The sequence below is a fragment of the Pholcus phalangioides genome, unplaced genomic scaffold (genome assembly GCF_987345545.1).
Source record: "Pholcus phalangioides strain wild (caught in Gottingen) unplaced genomic scaffold, Ppha-v1.0 ptg000010l_1, whole genome shotgun sequence".
Taxonomy (NCBI): Eukaryota; Metazoa; Arthropoda; class Arachnida; order Araneae; family Pholcidae; genus Pholcus; species Pholcus phalangioides.
Window position 1 is genome coordinate 10,840,406 of NW_028301603.1, and position 19,644 is coordinate 10,860,049.

A 19,644-nucleotide genomic window follows, 5' to 3' on the forward strand; every position below is an offset into this window, starting at 1 on the left:
TTTTTCCTCGCATATTTTTCGATACAAATCAACTAAAAATCACGGGAAAAGACATTCTATTTTACGTAAGCAACGACATTACATATCGTGCAATGGTCTGCGTACATATTGCGTGCACTGTATGTATGAAAAGCATATAATCCTCTCGCGAACGATCAGCTTAAAGCGTGGGTGGCGTATATATAATATATGAGTCACTATATTCTCTTCTTTTGTTGTTGGAAGCAGTGGGAAGCGTGCTTTAGTGAACCATTAAGCACAATTAAATGTCTACAATGGGCGGGACGAGAGGTAAAAAGAGAATCGTACATTTCAACGCGATATAGATGGATGGACGGGGGCCCCTCCAGAGAATGGTGGCCTCTAAAACGTAATCTTCTTGAAAATGGCCACGCTCGTGCGGCATCCGTCACCATCAAGCTTCGCAATCACACACAAACAAGCAATACAAAGAGCACTATTAAAACAGACTGAAGTAATTGCTTTTCTTTCTTTATAGAATCCACAAAGCATTTTCCAAATATTTTTACAGATAAATTTTCCACAATTTTGACTCGTGTTGAATCTGGATTTTTTTTTTTTCAGTTTGATTCTTGAAATCAAAATTTTGAAAGTGATTATTAATTCCATTATACGTATTTATTCATAAAAAAATAAATTGAGAAATAAATCTTATAATGTTCAGGAAAAATTTCTAAATTTTGTTTCAGCTCATGCTTTATAATAATCCATGATTATTTGAAAATATAATCATCTGAGCCCTCTGGAATGTATATTATGCTTTCCGTATGAATATATTGTTATTTTCCTTTGTTCAAATTATTGTTGTTATTTTGATGAATGAAATTATAATTTGCAATTAGAAACTAAGTTTTAAGTTTTAAATATTTGTGTGGAGTATGTATTTAATTATATTTTTGTTCTATATCATATAGCATTTTGTATTAAGTATCTAACTTTTAATTTATACAATTTTTCAGTTTATTTCACCATATCAATTTTGTGAGTATGTTTTATTACATATTATTTTGATTCCTTGATTTTAGAGAAAAAATATTCCTCATATTATAAGCTTTTTTCTCTCTCTCTCTCTCTCTGTTTTTCAGACCTTTTTCATTTTATATCTTTTTTTTCATCTTTTTCACCTATTTTTAAAACCTTTGTTTTTTTTATACATTTTCGAAAATATTTTCTTTTTTTTTCATTTAGCATATTTTTCCATCATTTTTATCCATTTTTTTTGTTTTGAAACTTTCCCATCATTTTTACATATCTTTTTTTTTTTAATCTTCCAATTTTATCAATTTTTCTCCTTTTTTTTTATCCTTTTACATTTTATTCATTTTTCATTCTTTTTCTGGTTTTATTTTTTTTTTTTTTCATTTTCCATTTTTCTCGGATATGATATATTTTTATCTCATAATTCATTAAGTTTTTATTCACCTTTTCTTTAAAATTTGCTTTCTAATCGTTTTCTATGTATTTTTTACATTTATTTAATAATTTTATTCTCACTTGATACATTCAATCTGCATTTTTTTTTTCATTTCTCTGTGCATAATTAGTTTTAAATTTTTCTACTGAATTTTACAATTTGTTTAAAAATTCATCGATTTATCCTTTTTTTTTTTATTCATTCAATGTTTTTCGTCGTTTTTTTCTGTTTTTTAATTATTTCCACGTTTTTCTATTTTTTTTTTTCTAATAATTTGAAAGTTTCTATCCTAATATTTCCCCCTTTTTTTAATACTTTTGCACTTTCTAACTCATTAAATTTTTCAATTTTATATTATGGAATTTGTTTTCATTTTGTGTGAAATTATTTTATTTTTAATATTTCAATTTATATTTTTTCTTTTTGAATTTGCTTATTTCAGCTTTTAATTTTTCTTCTTTTACTCATTAAATTACTTCTCTTTTTTCATTCCTTTCATATTATCTTTTTATTTTATATTTTTTCTCACCCTAATTTTAGTTCAATTTTTTTATTCCTTATCACTTTCATTTCTTTCTTTTTGTACTTTTTATTCACTCAATTTTTTTCCATTTTTATCAAAAAATCTGTTTTTTATTAATTCAATTTTTCATTTTTTTATTCTTCGTTACTAATTTTTGTCTTTTTATTCCTTTAATTCAAACAAATTTTATAATTTTAATTTTCTTCTTTTTTAATTTCTTCATCTCATTCTTTTAATTTTTCGTTTTGTTCTTCATTTTTAAAAATTTCGTTCTTTCAATTTTTTCCATCTATTTTCTATTCCTTTAATTTTCCCCAATTTATTTTTTTTCTGACAGTCGAACTCGCGACACCTCTAAACATCCTTTGGTACTTTGGGCGAGTATCTTATTAGGGCCAATTCAAGTATTACGTAAGCAGATTTTCAGCCATTTTTGACCCCCCTCCCCCCTTGTCATCAAAAGTCAGCAAAACACTGACCCCCATGTCAGCAAAATTTCGTCAGCAGCTTAGAATATTTCATATCTTCAAAAAGGGGTGGTTGATGGCGTAAGCACCCTTCAAACCCCCCCCCCCGTCATCAAAAGTCAGCAAATCCGAAATCCCCCTTCCTCCCCCCACCCCCGATGCTGACGTAATACTTGAATCACCTCACCCCTTATCGACCTGGGCTACCGCGCCCGATTCTTCTCTCTTGCCTTTTCTTTGAGGAAGTACGGAAGCGCTAGTGGATTATGACTTCCTAAGTATCGTGGAAGTTGCTGCGTCGATGCATGCCTGTATGCCATTCGGGATCTTTTCCAAAACTGGGTATCCATTTCTTCTGGTTCCTGCTGTGGAATCAGTATAGGTATGTCTTGGAGCAGTGATTCCCAACGTAGGCGTTAACGCCCCCTGGGGGGGGGACGGTAGAAGTTACGGGTGTAACATAGGATCCTATGGGATCGATTGCGTTGGAGTTGGGGGGGGGGGGGCGGGCGCGATGGGAGAAAAAAATTTCTGAAGAAGGGGGCGATGGGACAAAAAAGGTTGGGAAACTATGTCTTGAAGTAAACATTGGTATTTTTTCCAGTCTGTCTGGAGGTGTAGGTTGGTACACGGGTTGTAGTGTGAATAGCCTCCCACTGTAAATTCCTAATCCTAAATCCTAAATATGACATAGTGGCCTGTGGGTTCCGACTGAAATTGGCAATCAGTGCATACCCCTGAGTCATTTCTTAGCCATCCTGGACTAGTAGTGCTATTTTCGCCATGGTTGTATATGTTTTATTTTTTAAACTACTTAGAGTTTAATATTACCCATATTGGGTTATTAATCTAGGGGGAAAAGAAAGCTTAAGTAGGCTGGAGGAGAAATAGAAAGCAGAAAGTGTCACTCAACAGGGCAGTGACAGAATGTCACTTCATCAGCCTGTTAGGACGTCATTAAGTTATAATTAATGCTATTCTTTTAACATTAATCATTCATCATAATGCATATATTACCTACTCTCATTTTTATGTTCAGCGTCAACTATAGATCATATTAATAAATGGGATTATATGTTATTAAATGCAGTTAATTATGATTATTTGATTAAATATATATTATCTACAAATTTGATATTTTGCAGTTGGTCTAATTATTTACACTATATATAGTTGCTTATATACACTTTTCACAATCCCGGTACCTCCGGTCTTTTCATAACCAGAAAGTTTTTGGGTCTGGAAAAAGCTGATATCTGATCTTTTGGGTAAGTGGATATTTCCCTAAGATGTTGGTATTCTGACTCTTCAAGAGTTTGGAAGAGATTATTAGCCAGCTTTTGAGCAAAGGCGTGTATGGTGGGCATTCCTATATCGTTTCTTATACTTCTATTCCTGATGAACCAATTGGCTCCCAGCATAGCTCTTATTGTTTTGTTTTGATATTGTTCTAATTTAACCATGTGTTGATTGCTCGAGTAGAGCCACACTGGTGCAGCATATAAAAGTATGGATCTTTTTTCATTCCCGTATATATTCACTCTTTTTTTCCTTTTTGTATTCATTTTTTTCAATCTTTACACCATAGTTTCCCAACCTTTTTTATGGCCCATCGCCCCCTTCTTCAGAAATTTTTTCTTTCCATCGCCCCCAACGCAATCTAACCCATAGGATACTATGCTACACCAGCAGCTTCTACCACCCCCCTGGAACCTTCCATCGCCCCCAAGGGGACGTTAACGCCCACGTTGGGAGTCACTGCTTTACACCAATTCAGTTTTCAATTTTTCAATTTCTTGAACCCATTTTTGAATAATAATTGATTTTTTTGGCTTTTTTTTTTTTATTCTGTTTCGACACAACAATTTCGCGATTTCATTTTATACATTCTTTATAATTTCTATAAACAGCACGAATCATTGATTGAAGCCGTAGACCTCCTCAACATATGTCATCATCACCTTTTGGAAACCACAAAGATATGGAAGCCATTTTACTTGAACTCATTACCATACGCCCCGGGGATAACCGTGTGTTTGAAACGCGTACGATCATAACGATAACGTGTTATTTCCTGTACGAAGTTTCTCTTTCTCACACATGTAAAAAAAAAATATATATATATATATATATATATATATACACGCACATGCCAAAAAATAAGGGGGGAACGAGACACAAAACAAACAAGAAAAAAAATCGATGGCTTCCTCTTCAACTAAAGAAAATATGTATTATAATGTATTCAGTGAACAACACAAAAAACTCCGCATTCAACGACGCGTATCACCCATTTTTAGGGTCTCTTGTGTTTGTTTCATGAATAATGAAACTCACGAAACTTTCAACTTCAAGGACGATCCTCTTTTCTTCTTTTATTTCATAATACTTCCCTGTTTTTAGAAATGATAACGAGATGATTCCGTGTACGTAGATTCATCGCTCGGAATGTCTGCCATCAGAAGCATTTCTTGTGTTCTCTTTGACATGAAAAGCATTTTTTTTTTTTTTTATCTCATGGAAATGTCGAAAATGTCTCGCATGTTCATTGAAAAAATTTATAAATATATTGTGAAAGAGAGACGTTTTTGAGAGACGATTTGGCGAAGGGCCACCTTTATCCGACGCGGGGACCGGTGCGAAATAGTTTCTGGGGGTTCCGGTCTTAGCCCCTGATTTTATATATTTTGTGATGGGAGGGAAATCGGGAATCTCCAAAGATTCGTGAATTATCACGGAATTGACTGGAATGGTGGGAAATATCTACTCACCAATGAAAATTCAGAATTAATGAGAAAAAATCTTAGAATATTAACGAAAGGAAAAAATCTCAAAATTGATGAGATTTCAGAATTAATGAGAGGGAAAAACTTCCCAGAATTTATGAGAGGAAAAATTTTCAGAACTGATGAAAATCCGGAATTAATAAGAAAAAAAATCGCAGAATTGATGAAAATCTAGAATTGGTGAAAATCTGGAATTGATGAAAATCTAGAATTGATGAAAATCCCAGAATTGATGAAAATCCAGAGTTGATGGGAAAAAAATCCCAGAATTGATGAAAATCCAGAGTTGATGGGAAAAAAATCCCAGAATTGATGAAAATCTAGAATTGGTGAAAATCTGGAATTGATGAAAATCTAGAATTGGTGAAAATCTGGAATTGATGAAAATCTAGAATTGGTGAAAATCTGGAATTGATGAAAATCTAGAATTGGTGAAAATCTGGAATTGATGAAAATCTAGAATTGATGAAAATCCCAGAATTGATGAAAATCTAGAATTGATGAAAATCCCAGAATTGATGAAAATCCCAGAATTGATGAAAATCTAGAATTGATGAAAATCCCAGAATTGATGAAGATTCCAGAATCAAATCAGTTTGAAAATCAGGAACCTTGTTTAGGCTACTACGAAAAAAAAACGTGTTTTTGATTTGTATATATTTTTTCACTTCTATTACCATAAGTATTTGTTATGGGCATCTTTTCCTCAGCCACCTCGTTGGGCACATTTGTATTTGTATAAGTGCAGGGCTCCTCAAACTGCAGGGCCCAGTGCGACCGCAACTACCACACACCCCTAATATTAGAAGTTTTACCATACCTCATCAAGGAAAGTTCGGGGAATCGCGATCCTAAATACGAGATATCACTGATTGTAGCCAAAAGATGTACTTTATGGTATAAACCGTGGAAATTTGTTTGTTCGTCTGTCTCAAGAGAGACAGGGCAAACAACTCCCTAATTGGGTTTTTGAGGACAGAGTGTTCACGTAAAAAGCTTTTTATTTTTTATTCTAATAACTGTACAACCCATTGCAACATGAATGTGACGTATCTGAATTCTACACGTTATTTGGATAATTTTTCCTATTTGGAAGTATACCTCTCTCACACGGACCATCGGTTCGCCAGTAAAATGCGACCAAAGGGACTTTCCTCGCTACCCTGTATATATATTTGCCCTACACAACGGCTATCATGTCTATGTGAACTTTGAACATCGTTGAAATAATTTTAAGACTGCTTTAACTTAGGATCCGAACAATCGCATCATTCGCAGTGAATCGAAGCATAGGATTCTACGAGAATCGGCATAGGAAGCGGATGGAAACGTATCCCTCTTACACTCCCCAATTGATTTCAGATATTGACTGATTACTGTGTACTCACAGTAGAATTCATCGTTCATTTTACCCTCTGAGGAGCGTAGGCGACGTATCTTGCCTCCTTCAAAGCCTTTCATTTGTGAAGCTAATTTCTCAAAGGGGAACGCATTCTCCTATCCCCCCCTCCTTACATGGTACCTTCTAAATATCGGAAGGAACTCTACTCGGGTTGTAGTAATTTCTGCCGGGAAAAGGGTTAAAACATTCTTGTTCCGAATCAGTTTCGGTCGAATCATATACTCGCGATGGCTGAAGAATTTGAACTGAAATCATCAACACAAACCCCCATGTAAAAGGAGATGGTGCTAACAGAGCTGTATTCGGGGCCTCGCAATGAATCCCAAATGTGTGTGTGTGTGTTTTTTTTTACTTTAAAGCTACAAGTTCACTAATCATGTTCACTAATCATGAAGCCTGTGAAAAATCTTGATTAGGCTGTGATGTTTGGCAGCCCATGCATATTCTAATCGCTAATAATAAATTCATCGATCAAAGCATTTACATTGCGAAATAAAGGCTAGATTTCTCGAAATTGATAAATTGATAATACAGTCGCCCCCCCCCCCCCCCGTATTCGCGTGGGTTACGTTCCGGGAAATCCGCAAATAACCGAAACCATAGGGTTTTTTTTTTTCGTTTATCTCGTTTATTGAACATCATGAGAAGAGCAGGGTGACGCTAAAGTATTAGGGAATGTAAAAGAGGGTGCAACGATTTTGTTGGCGATGTTTCCTGAAAGAACATTGTGATTTCTGCGTTTGCCGTTTCTTTTTCTTCATATCATCAAGTATGTTGGAATGGCTTCCTCTACTTATTTTTCTACATGTGAAGAACGTACCATAGAGGGATCTATATCATGATTTGAACTTGCGAAGCCCCCTTCCGCCATAGGCGTAAACTTATTGAAAATGTTGGGGGGGCTCAGGCTCTAATGGAACCTCGTTTATACGACGCGTCGTATAAATGCGAAAGCAGTACTGAAAAACGAACTTTTTCCGAAAATTACCCCCCCCCCACCTTTTTTTTACAGACGTTTCCGAAAAAAAATTTTGTGGAAAATCTGTCGTTTTGATTCAAAATCTTATGCTTGAGAAGAAATATACTTATAATACTATCATAACATTACTGTTGCTAAAGTCTCAAGCAATTTTACGGTATTCATTTCAAGATTTAACAGAAAAAAAAGTGTTATTTAAACGTTATGTAAAACGTCCTTTACTTGACAGTGAACACCGTTACAAAATTATCGAATGTGGGGGCGACAAAAATCCCAGTTACAGCCCTGGCTATCAGCATACCGTAGCCCGTTCAATAATTATTTCAGTACCTGTCAAAAGCCATTGAACACAGGGCCACAACTAGGGAGGAGCAGGCGGGTCTCGTGCCCCGGGCGCTAGACCGGATGGGGTGCAAATTTCATTCTAAAACCTCTCCTTCAACATTACAAGGGGGGGGGCGTCAAAATGCGCGCTTGCCCCGGGTAACCAAGCATCTAGTTGCAGCCCTGATTGAACCAGTCAATCATTTTAAATTTTATTACTTTTTCAGTAAAAAATATGCATGAGAAACTACAGTCGATCCCGCTTAGTTTTTCCGCTTACAACGTTTCTTCATGATGGGTTTTTGAAAACCGTAAAACACTGTATTTCAGTGACACGTTTTCACCAATTGAAAAATTATGTGATTCGATTGATAGAAAAGGTGTTTTCCAAAGACGTGGGAGTTCGAATCGAAGTGAAAACGTCGATTAATTGAAGTGTATACAGGCAGGGCCCTGGGTAAAGCAGGAATTAGGAGGCTCTTGCGACAAGAGTCAAAGATATTAATTGGTCAGTGAATGTATGTTGTTTGAATTTCGGGGGCTCAAAGTTATAAAGGCTTCATTTGCCCATGAAGAAATTAGGCCCTGTATACAGGGATAATGTATAGAAATGTATAGCAACTGAAGCAAAACCTCGTACAAATAAGTAAGGTCAGAAACGTAATAGGGAGATATATACAAAGGGTTCCATTACATTTTCCTAAATACAGTAAAATCTCCACAAATGATCACCTGTACTCAAACACAAATATGCATCAGTGGCCGCCTCTATTCGGCGTAAAATTTCTATGGTGGAGCCCCGTACGCTCTCCTTATATTCATTTATCGAATTTACTGATTTATTTTCTTCGAGTGGGTGCGGAGCCCCCGGGAAGTGTACACGGAGCACCGGTTGAGAACCGCTGCTTCAGTGAAAAGTTTCCCAAACTTTTTGTGTTCCATAGCTCTTCTTTAAAAAAAATCCAACTCAAGCCCACCCATAGGATCCTATACTAAACCCATAGCTTCTATCGACCCTTTGGACAATTGCATCGACCCCTTCCCCCAGGGGTCGATATTTCACACTTTGGAAAGCACAGCTTCAGTGGCCATTCTTGGTTATTATACAACTTAATTTAATGAAAGGTCACGGGAAATTGACCTTTTTAATTTTGATTTATTCATTTTTTTTTTTTGCACTATTTATAAATTTGTTATGATTAGTCCTGTTTGTTGCATTTATATAAGTTAACCTCTTTTTAGCATTAATGTGTATATAAATGTATGCAATTGAAGAATTTTCAGAATAAGTGCAAATTTTCAAGTTGTGCGGAAGATTAATTAAATTTTTGTAATTTTTCAAATTAATATTGCTCATAATACAATAAAAGTTCGTTATAACAACAGCTCACAACCACAAGAAAAGTTCTCGCTGTAACGTAGTTCTCATTATAAACGAATTTTCACGTTTCGCTCTGTAAGGACATAAAATTATTGAAAATTGCTGCTTTATCTGCATTGGGACGTCTTTGAGATCATTTCGTTCTAATACGTCGTATTAACGATTGACGGAACTCTAGTCATGTGAAATTGATTTTTGATCTCAAATCAGTTGATTCTCTAAGAGTATAAGACGTTTTCCATAGAATTTCGTATCATCAAAGCGGTTTAGATGACCAACTGAACAATTAAAAGTCAGAACTTATTACATTCATGCTCACTTCCATGGATTTATGGATCAGGAAAATCGTCTATCGAATCGGAAATTCGACATTTTCAAATAGTTTGGTTGCTCAACTCCAAGGACCTTCTAGCTACAATGGACCATACCCGAATCCCGGGTGCTTTATTTGCTTGTCATTTCTTTTTTTTCAAGTAAAAAGAAGTAAAATCTCAGGAGAAAAATCCGCCTATTTTTGACATTATTCATGTTTTGTTACTTGTGTGCACGTGTAGTTTGCTTCTTTTTCGAGCAACTTTTTCTTTCTATTAGTGAGCAGCTACAGTACTAATAACTAGAAATTCCTAAATAAAATAAATGTAGAAATCATTTGCATGAGAATGTTTTTGCAAATGAATATGCATCGAGATAAATAGAAAAGATGCATTTAAAAAAGCATTTGCGTTTTTTGCTTGGTTATTTGTTCTTTAGCACATATTTTCTCAGTTTTAGTTCATATTTAGCCATTTTTTTTAAGTGGAAAATTCGGGCTCTAATTACAGGCGAATCCCGTTTTAACGAATACCGTTACAGCGAAAATATCGTTTAAACGAATGGTTTTCTAATCCCTCTAATAAGTATACATAGGAACAATGCAAACAATCTGAAATTTCTTTATAACGAAGTGTTTTCTCCGGTTTCTTGGAGTTCGTTATAACAGGATATTCGACTATATAACAATCATTTAATGTATTGTCACCAAAGTGAATGGGACAAGGGCGTAGCCAGAAATTTCGTTCGGCAGGGGGGACCAAAGTGACAGAACAATAGATTTGGTCATCTTTTCCCCTTTTTTCGGTCATTTTCTCACATTTCGGACGAGGGGACCAGACCCCCAAGTCTTCCTCTTCGCTACGCCCTTGAAATGGGACTACCCCTGAGCATGAGCGTACCCAAGAAAACCAATCTATTGGGGGGGGGGGGACACGGAATTTCTTCCAGAGAATTTTTGAGTTGGTGCCAATTTTCCAAAAGCATTTAATTAACAAAAATTTATTTGATTGTTGGGGGCGTAGCCTTTGCCCTTGAGCCCCATTCTAGTTTGATCACGGTCCAAGTAAAAATATACTTTCATTCTCTCTCTCTCATTGAAACGAGCACAACTCCGGTCTATCGCCATAGGCAATTTATTCAGATCTAGTCATGCCGCAAATCTGAGTATATCCTCCCAGGATTCCCCCAGATCTCATGAATCCCGAAATCCCGTGGGCGGGGTCATGAAAATGACTATATACAAAAAATATATTCAGAACAGTATATGCATCTTTATTTATTCCAGGGTTGGACAAACCCCAAGTGCCAGGTCACCATGGTGACTGGAAAATCTGTATTCGCGCCTAAAATTTTGTATATGTGATTGCTAAATCAGAATCTAGTGATGGCTCAAAATTTTCTGATTTCATAATTGTCTTCCAACATGGAAAGGAGCAGAGCCACAACTAGAGAAAGCAGGTAGGTCTGGTGCTCCGGACGCTGGACCAGAATGTGAGTCGAATTCACCCTTTAACTGCTTCTTCTACATGCAAGGGACGCCAAAATTCCGAATTGCCTCAGATGACAAAGTATCTAGTTGCGGCCCTGGGAAGGGGTCATCAATTCCCAGAAAGGTTGAAAAAAGATTATTTAAGATACTTCTCTCGTGAAAAAACCATGCTTGGCTCTTACAAAATTTGGCTGGTGCCTAGATTTTTTAATGATTTTTGTCGAGCCCTGTATTTATTTATATTTTATGATACAGTGTATATTTCCCCCAAAATCAAATTACATGTCACTTATTTAAGATTTATTTTACTCTCATATATTGAGTCATATATCAGGTTTTAAATTAGAAAAATAATAATTTTTTTAGTTGCATAAATTTCTTATTAAAAACTCGATTCAAATATTGTCACTTTTACAAGTATGCAAGCCAAATGGAGTTTAAATTTTTCTTAAATAAATTTTAAATATGATTGAAAAAAATAAAACATGGTAAGTTTTATTAATTTATTGATATGTCTAACAGAAAAAAAATATTTTATACTACGCTTTATTGATTATAAGTATTAGAGGGCTGCAAAATCTAGATTGTTTTTGAAGATTCTGAATAAATTATCATTAAAGAAAATGTTTAAAATGCATGAATTTATCAAAAATGTGTAGCTATATTTAATATTGCTTACTTTTTCCGTCAGGAAACTGTGCGGAATCACGAGGAACTTTTCCGTTTTCTTGTAATACAACATGTTTTACTATCAGAAGGTTATACTGTACGTGCACAACCGAATGTGGTCCACACAAACCATAAAATACTGTGGAACTGTCTATCTCAACATTTGTGGGGTTTTTTTTTCAGGGGAAAAACAAGGAGTTTACTTCAAGTGGCTCCAAACACAGCTATTCTTATTTTGCAGAATCACAAACCTCGTCTAGATTTTTCTTCACCACCGTAATTTCTTTATATTCCAATTAGGATCATCTATGTCGGCGTCCTTCACGGATGGCCATCCATTAAGCACAAAAGCTTTTAAAGCCTTGACCGGCTGCGTCAAGAAGAATGTAGTTTTCAGGATCAGAAGGGGGGTCCCCATATGGACGGATGCCTCCAGGTGACATATTCCCCACATAAGCGACACGCTATACACTCCCCGTCCTTCTAATTAGGAAATGGTGATTGTATTCAGTAAACCTTCATTGAAGCAGCCGAAACTGAACCCTATTGAAATGCTCTTTGTCAGCTGCAGAAGGTGCGGCCCCTTTATCATGAAAAAAAAAAAATACATGGAATAAAAAGTCCGCCAAAGATCCCAGGCTAGAAGCCCTTCTCCAGTATGTGGGAGTCCATGGCCGTGCTTATAGCTCGCTGAGTGCCCCCCCCCCCCGGGAAACACGCCACTAGATGCCACGGACGGGCTAGGAGTGAAGATCATTTTATTGTCTGGAAAGGGGAGGGGGGAAAGCATCGAAATGCCTCCTTGAGATCGACTGTGATGCCGCAAGATATTTAAAATTTCTATACTACAAAATTTATTGCGGGGGGGGGGGGCTCAAATGACCTCAGCCTCTAGGTTCTGGCACCTATTCTTTATAGAGTGTAATTTATTTCGGTTTCAATATCATTGCTTCCCAATTTTCAACCTTCCCCCTCCCCCCACCATGCATCTTTGGGCTTATTTTCATGTCGGCGCCATGGCCGTCCTCCGGTCGCAGTGAACAAAAGAAGAGACACTCCATCGAGAGACACTCAGTTTTTGTCACAGGCAAAGAAGAAAGAGCCCCCTCAACACCTCAAAGAATCTTCCTCTCAGCCGTGCCTTCTGGCAGTAAGGATTGGAACCGATGGAGGGTGCAATTGGGGATTGAACGGCAGGGAAGAAATGAGATAAACGTATTGTCATGGAACAAGAAAGCCAAAGACCATCCAGATTTTTTAAAAGAACTAAAATTTTGTGCAGATTGTTTCCATTAACTAATTCATAATTTGGACAACTTTTGGTTAAAAAAAAATTTTCATCATTGCAAAATGAATAAGCCATATTCATACGAATTTTTGGGGGGGCTGAGCCGCGTCTTCAAAAATGTTGGGGGGGCTCAGGCCCATGGGCCCTATAGAAGTTTACGCCTATGCCTTCCGCTATGTTACTCATGGTGAACTGGTCTTCCACATCTTTATCTTGATCTTCTTCAATCTGGTACCGCTTTAGTTTCAGGAGCAGTTTCAGCTGCATTAATTCTTCCTCGGTCAATGCCTCTGAACTGCTTTTAATTAACTGTTCGACTTCTTCTATATACATATCATTGAACTCTTCTCGAACTACCTGTTTTGTAACATGGCAATGTCTTTTATAATCTCTTCAGTTCACTCCGTAATTTTGTCCTGGACACAACCATTGTAATCCAACCCGAGTTGACTGTTTCTCTCTTAAGAGCTGCCACAATTCTAGTGATGACAGTAATGGCATTAGCGTTAGTGTAATTCTTCCATATCTTCAAGACATTTTCGGCGTTTACATCTTCTTCTATCGCGCGCGCAATCATCTTCATTATGTGGCATGTATATTAAGCCTTGAATGCTCGCATTACTCCAGATCAAAGGGCTGAATGATAGATGTTGTATTAGGGGGGCATATAAAGGACTTCTACACCATCAGCTTTAACTCATTGACATCTGGGTGTCCAGGGGTTATGTTATCCAGTATCAAAAGATCTTTGAATGGCATGTCTTTACTCTCAAGGTGCCTCCTGATTTTTGGAACGAAGCACCGTTTAAACCAATCCAGGAAAAGTGTTTTCGTAGTCCAAGCTTTTCTATTGTTCATCCAAAATACTTTGTGGGTGCTTTGACTTATCCTTATACTCGCGGATTCGTAGATTTGAAAATGACGGTGGGCTGTATCATGTACCCATACACATTTGCACAAAACAACATAGTAAGTCCACCTTAACTTGCCTTAAAACAAGGGGGCTCGCTTTTCTTCTTGGGTGATAAATGTTCTTTGCAGTATTTTCTTCCAAAATAGTGCAGTTTTTTCAGCGTTAAACTGACATGCTTGAGATGCAAAACCCTTCTCTTCAATAATTTTCTACAGAGTCTTCGGAAATTTTCTAGCTACCTCCTTGTCGGCAGCGATTTGATCGCCAGTGATTTTTCCATTGCGTAATCCGAATCATTTCTTAAACCAATGAAACAAACCTTTACTTGCATAAAATTCTGATGAAATAGATGTTTCTCTCACCAGCCCTTCCCTTTACAAAAGAGTAAAATCTTTTAGCCTCTTTTCCCATTATAATATCACAATCAATTGGAATAACTTTTTTGTACCAGTCTTGTACCTACAAAAAAAAGCCCTGCATTTTTTGTACGAAAAACACATGGATTCCGTAGGCGATGCAAGTTTTCGTTGCCACAGGTTGCAGCTACAGCCGCAGCTGTGATCGAATTTCAGAGATTCCTTTTTCTTGATATATCTCACCGTAGATTCGTTGATTCCGTAATGGCGGGCCACAGCAGCAGCAATTGACTTACTTTCGCCAAGCATAGTCAATATATCCAATTTTTCTTGTCAAGTTTTCACTTTTATTTACCTTTTCAGAGCATTATCAGTAGCACTAGAAGAATGAGCCATCCTAAACAAGCACAACTCAAATTGTGTTAACAAAACACGTGAATGACGATGTTAAGCGATCCGTGGCACATTTAGAGCTCCCTTGAGTGACATGCGGCACAGTTTTAGAGCACTTTAGCTGCACCCAGTGCAGTTCTACATCATTAAAGTTACCCGCGGCCCATTCCCAGAATACTTAAGTGATCTGCCGCATAATTACGGATCACTTGAGTGATTGGTTACATAGTTCCAGAACACTTGAGCGGCTTGGACTCATTTTCAGGTCACCTGGAGCATCTGTGGGACATTTGTGAGATCACTAAAGTGGTCCTATAGAGGAGGACACATTCTTAGGACATGTAGGACATACTCCTAGGACTTTTATCAGTAGGAAGAATGTGAGTTCAAGGGCCCACAAACTATCGAAAGGTTTTTCTCGTTTTTTGGCTCACCGAGTAAGATGCCATTAAGAATATTTCATATCTTCATAAACGGTGGTTGATGACGTAAGCATCATCCAACCCCCCCCCCCCCGTTGTCATCAAAAGTCAGCAAATCGGAACATCCTCCCCCTCCTTCGATCGATGCACGCACAACTCAAAACAAAAAAAAAACCCCGCGAATACGGGAGGGGGGGGGGAGCGATAGTATACTGTTTAGTGGGGTTTTTTTTCGATCTAACTTGATTTCGTCAATAAAAACTTGAAAATAACTTGAGGTGCTGCCATCTATCAAGAAGAACAAATATCAAAACACGTTTCTGTTAGAAATGAAGAAAATCAATCCACAGTAAAAAAAGAAAGATGAATAATATTATAAAAACTAAAATTTATATATATATACTAGGGGGGCAAAGCCCCCCCCCCGGCGCCTACGCCGTCCAACCCCTCCAATGGAGCTAACTACTCGTCACATATTCTTTAATTATAAAGCAAAATATTCCTCAGGCACTGCAAATGCTTGCGAAATAGTTATTCATTGCTAGTTTCCCATTCTGATTTCGATAAGCAATGCACTGCCATCATAAATACAACAGAATACTCAATGCACCACAATACATACGTGATACACCACGATAGGCAATACAGCACAATAAGTAATGCACCACTATATGCAATGCACCACCATATCAGCAATACAGCAAATTAAGTAGCGATTCACTATATGCGGTGTATCACAACACGCAAAGCACTACTATCGGCAATAAAGCACAATACTCAATCCACCACTATATGCAGTGCACCACAATAAAAACAAAACAAAAGAAAAAAAATACGCAATAAGCATTGTGTTGCAACAAGCAATACAGCACGCGATGCAATACAATATGGAAGACACCACTATTTGCAGTACGCCGCAATAAGCAATACACCCCAATATGCAATGAGCACTCATTAAAATAAGCAATACAGCACGCGATGCACTACAATACGCAATGCATTACAATCAGTAATGCACCACCATTTGCAGTGCACCACAATAAGCAATACAGTATAATATGCAATTTACCACAATACGCAATACGCGATGTATCGCATCAAGCAAAGCACAATAATACACAATACGCCGTAAGCACTGCATTACACTAAGCAACACAGCACGTATGTCCTACAATACGTTATGCATAGCAGTACGCAATACATCAAAATACGCAGTACTGCATTATAATAAGCAGTACAGCATGCGATGCACTAAAAACAGCATTGCACCACATAGGCATTGCGTATATGTGTTGCGTATTTGCATTGCACTACAATAAGCAATACAGCACAATAGCAATAACCACTGCATTATTTATATTGAGCAATACAGCACGCGAAGCACTACAATACGTGATGCATAACAATAGCAATGCACCACAATCAGTAATGCATCATATTTTGTGCACCGCAATGCATTGATGCATAAAAATATGCAATTCAATCAGCAATTCACCGTATTGCAGTGCACCACAATAAACATTACAGCATAATAAGCAGTAGGCACGACATTATAATAAGCAATACGGCACACGACGTACTAAAATACGTAATGCACAACAATACGCAATGCACCACATTCAGTGATGTACCACAATACGCAATACAGCTCAAAACACAATGCACCACAATACGCAATGCACCACAATCAGCGATGTACCACAATACGCAATACAGCTCAAAACGGAATACACCACAATCAGCGATGTAACACAATACGCAATACACCACAATACACAATACAGCTCAAAACGCTATACAGCACAAAACGCTATACAGCACAAAACGCAATACACCACAATACGTAGTGCACCACAATAGTGCATAATGTTTAACAATACGCAACGCACCACAATAGTGCGTAATGTTTAACAATACGCGACGCACCACAATCAGCAATGTACTACAATAAGTGATACAGCACTATATACAGTATGCACTGCATTATAATAAGCAATACAGCACGCGATGCACCACAATCTGCAATACACTATGCATCACACACAATTGCAGTGCAGCATAATAAGCAACGCATTAGAATAAGCAATACAGCACGCGATGCACTTAAATACGTAATGCATAACAATGAGCAATTCATTAATATTTACAGTGCAACAAAATAGTCATTCAATTGCCAGTTTCTTACTCTGATTTCGATATTGCATTGCCATCATAAATACAGCATAATACTCGATGCACGGCAATATACATACGTTATACACAAGGATAGGCGATACACAATAAGTAATGCACTACTATATGCAGTGCATCACAATAAGGAATGCACCCCGGCCCGTCATTTGCCTCCCTCCGACTTTTTAAAAATACACTAGAAATGATATACACATTGAGTATATCCCCCCCCCCCCCTCCAGAGCAAAGCACCATCATCGGACACATGCATTTTGTAGCGACACCTATATTTTTTCGAGTGAGTCTTCGTGTGTTATGACATGATCATAAATGATGCTGATCAATGATAGAAATAATAGTGGTCTTGCTACATTTTAAACTTTGGTAGAAGGTCAGATACGTTTACTTATATTTGTTACAGACAACTAACTGTTTGCAGTGACATCTAACGAGTCTTTATATAGTAAGGCATCATAAGCTGAGAGAAGTGTATTGGGCTTTTACTATGTTGTAGGCATTGGTAGAATATCGATTTGTTGACTTATATTTGTTACAGACAACTAACTGTTTGCAGTGACATCTAACGAGTCTTTATATAATAAGGCATCATAAGCTGAGAGAAGTGTATTGGGCTTTTACTATGTTGTAGGCATTGGTAGAATATCGATTTGTTGACTTATATTTGTTACAGACAACTAACTGTTTGCAGTGACATCTAACGAGTCTTTATATAGTAAGGCATCATAAGCTGAGAGAAGTGTATTGGGCTTTTACTATGTTGTAGGCATTGGTAGAATATCGATTTGTTGACTTATATTTGTTACAGACAACTAACTGTTTGCAGTGACATCTAACGAGTCTTTATATAATAATGCATCATAAGCTGAGAGAAGTGTATTGGGCTTTTACTATGTTGTAGGCAGTGGTAGAATGTCGATTTGTTTACTTATATTTGTTACAGACAACAAACTGTTCGCAGTGTCCTCTAGTGAGTTTTTATATGCTACGACGTCTCCATTAGCTGAGAGAAGTGTATTGAGTTCACTACATTTTAGACATTGGTAGAAAGTCGATTTGTTTTGTTGACTTATATTTGTTATAACAACTAACTGTTTGCAGTGACACCTAGCGAGTCTTTATATCCTAAGACATTATCATAAGCTGAGAGAAGTGTATTGGGCTTTTACTATGTTGTAGGCATTGGTCAAAAGTCGATTTATTTACTGAATGACCCCATATGTTGTGAAGAGAAAATGAAGAAAGGGGTGGCCGAGCCCCTCAGTAATTAAATAAAATCAAAATGCCGCTGCTGCTATCTATTGACGAAAATTAAAACCCGGGTTCAATAGCTGTAAAGAAGTTTCATTTAGTATCGGACATTTATGAGACCCTGCGCCGTAACTAGTCTGGGCAACCGGAGCACTGCCCCGAGCCAAATGGTTTACGGAAAATTCACCGACAACAATTCACTGACAACAGTTCATCACGAATCTACCGAGTCCATGAGCGAGTGAGCGAGCTACTGAGTCCGTGAGTGAGTGAGTGAGGGTGCGAGTGAGTTAACGGGCGAGTGAGTGAGTGAGGGTGCGAGTGAGTTAACGGGCGAGTGAGTGAGTGAGGGTGGTGAGTTAACGGGCGAGTGAGTGAGTGAGGGTGCGAGTGTGTTAACGGGCGAGTGAGTGGGTGTGTTAACGGGCGAGTGGGTGGGCGAATGAGTGGGCGAGTGAGCTACTGAGTCCGTGAGCAGGTGAGTGAGTAGGCGAGTGGACGAGTGAGGGAGTGATCGAGCAAGTTATGGAGTCCATGAGCGAGTGAGTGTGTCAGCGAGCTACTGAGTCCGTGAGAGAGTAGCTGAGGGAGTGTTTGAGCGAGCTACTGAGTCCGTGATCGAGTGAAATAGTGAGTGAGTGTGAGAGTGAGCGAGCTAGCGAGTGGGAAAGTGAGCGTGTAACCGGGCGACTTGGTTCGAATGAGTGGGCGAGTGTGTATGCGAATGAGTGGGCGAATGAGTGGGCGAGCCAGCAACTGAGTCCGTGAGCGGGTGAGTGAACAAGTGAGTGAATTAGTGAACGAGGGAAATAGTGAGTGAGTGAGTGAGCGATCGAGCGAGTGGTTGGGTGAATGTGCGAGATATCACATCGGAAGTCGTTATGCAAAAATGAAAACATAAGATGCGCGTTATATAAAACATTTGGGACCTTTCCTTCCGGTCATTTTAATGGCCTGAAGATTTGTATGGCTAGAAGATTATGTATATACTGTATATATATTTTGCTGCCCTTCTCCCATTGTAGTCTAATTTTTGTGGCCACCCATTCTTCCAATTCACCTCC